We start from the raw sequence: 2,434 nt of genomic DNA, 5'->3' as shown, positions 1-2,434 counted from the left end.
TAGAAACCATTGATGTAACACAGAGATTTAGAAACTAAATCACTACAACAAGACTTTAGCTGCTTTTTCATGGTTTAAGCAATCTTTACTCCAAAAACTAAAAGCAAAAAGAAAAATCACGTATCTAGTCATAATGTAAATGCTCACAGACAGGAGCTAGGTAATACAGGAGTTCTGTTGGTGTCCATGGTTTGGGTCATACACATACTATAATCTTCTACCAATAGACAGAGCAAGGAAAAGAAGAGAAAGCAGTTTCACAATAGTCATTTGAGAGTTCTGTACTAACCAAGAGGCAATAAAGCTTCATTTTAATAAAAAGCATTTGATGTTCAGATCCCGCTCATTAAGATTTCTCCTGTTCAAAGGACAGATGTGGAACTGACTCGGTCCCAAGGAAATTATACAAGTGATGTCTCAATCAAAGATGTTAACAGGCTTTGCAGTGGTGAATGTGTGGGGAGCTGCTAGTCTCTGCAACTCTGATTTAGGACAAGCCCTGTGGAATTTCAGTTTCCTTGTGGTTTTTTCCTTAGAGACTGTACTGATGTTCCAAGCCCAAGCAGTGAAGTAGCTGGAAGAGTTGTTTGTAACAGTTAAGACATCCACAGAGGACAAAAGCAAAGTTGCTTAACATAACTCTGATAGAGCAACTTTTCCACTTAAAATCCTTTATCTGAATAAAGTAAGGTTCTATAACTTTACATGGAATTTTGACCATTTTTACAAGCCTCCAATGTACTTAGACTCCACCGTGCTATTTTGATAAGTCCACACTTCTGCATTGCCCATTAGCCATAAGACAGTGACCATACCTTGTGCCCTTTTTCTAACTTAGAACCCAGCATGTATGTGCAGTCAGTAAATTTTGGATAAATTGGTGAATGAAAAGCTTAAGTAAAATGTGAAAGAAAATAGCATGCCGATATCTGCCGATTGTACTCTCACAAGATTGCACTCTTGATCTTTCTACATGTTGGTTACTTTTCCTGCTCCTATCCAGCCCATCTTTTTGTCCCCTTTTAATTTAGTGACTACTTAGATGCTTGCTGTCAAGTAGCTGACATCATCCAGCACTCTTCAGCACAGGAAGTTTTACATTTGGAGCATCTTATGTAGTCAAAATAGACTTGTGAAGAGATGATGTTATGCCCATTCATAGGCTCAGAGAAGCGAGTCTCGTTTGTGATTAGCTTAAAGTCTTAGTGGCATATGAAGAAACTGAGCAGGACTATTCCATCTCTTCTTACATCAGTCCTCTTCCCCTTCACACATTGCCCTTTCAAGAAATTTTAATCAACATGTAGGTTTAATCAACTCCAGGCAGGTGCCTCTCTCCTGTTATAGGGGTGAAGGTTTTCTTTAAGGAGCCACCAGATGGCTGAGGTGATATAGTGAGTTGGTGCTGCTTCATTTCTTTACGACTAGTGACAACACGTGCTGGAGTTAAAGATATAGGGAGAAAAGATACATTCTTTATGTATGAATCAGAACCATTTTAATTCTGTGTGCAAGCCACAGTGCCTTTGAAGACGTTAGAGGACAACGTTGTGTATTAATTCTCCCCTTCCTCCTATGGGATTCAAACATCCAACTGAGCTTTCCTGGCTTGCACAGAAATCACCTTTACCCTCTGAGCCACCTTACAAACCCATGATTGAGGAAACATTTCCAGGGAAGTGAGTATGAGGGAGAAAACAGGGCTAGTCAGGGAAGGAAAAAAAAGATAACCAAAGTGTTACGTGATCAGCCAGTTGTGAGGGTATAGGATGTCTCTAAAGAAGTCACATACAGGCTGCACCTAAGAAGAACTTACAGTCAGGAAGGAAGGTGAGAAGTTCATATCCCAATGTCTTTATCCACTTTTCAGTAGATCCTATGAGGCATTCACTTGCATGATTCTAGCTGGTGCTTCTCAGCCCCTCCAGGCATCCACGAAGAGCTGGAGCCCCTTTGGTGCACTGGACTGGACCTCAGCTGGTGCTGCAAATGGAGACAGCTCAGTGATGGCAATGACAGTCACAGCTGCAGTAGTCTAGCCTCAACAGCTGTGGGGACAGCTGACTAACCGAAAGCCATGCAAACACTTGATGTTGAGAGGGATGGGGTAAAAAGAGCTAGAGTGATCATACCTGGATCTGGTTCATTGTGCCCTTTTCGTCAGTCTGATTTCCTTGTACTAGATCTTATATAAGAACAAGAGACCTTCACTCCTTCAAGGAAAGAGGTAGATGGCCAGTTCTTCCACACTGCTTAGTGGTCAGTCTCATCCTTTAAGATGAGCAAACTGAGCTGTCATTCTCACTGCTGCAGCCGGTCACAGCCATAGGTGATGCTTTTCTCTTGTCGCCTATTTAGTTTCTCACACTTGCATTGAATGCTTTACCTCCTCCCCTAAGTTAGTTATCTGATGGCTCGACACAGTCCCTTATCC

The sequence above is a fragment of the Rattus norvegicus genome, chromosome 2 (genome assembly GCF_021556685.1).
Source record: "Rattus norvegicus strain SHRSP/BbbUtx chromosome 2, alternate assembly SHRSP_T2T, whole genome shotgun sequence".
Classification (NCBI taxonomy): domain Eukaryota; kingdom Metazoa; phylum Chordata; class Mammalia; order Rodentia; family Muridae; genus Rattus; species Rattus norvegicus.
This window is presented reverse-complemented; position numbering follows the sequence as displayed.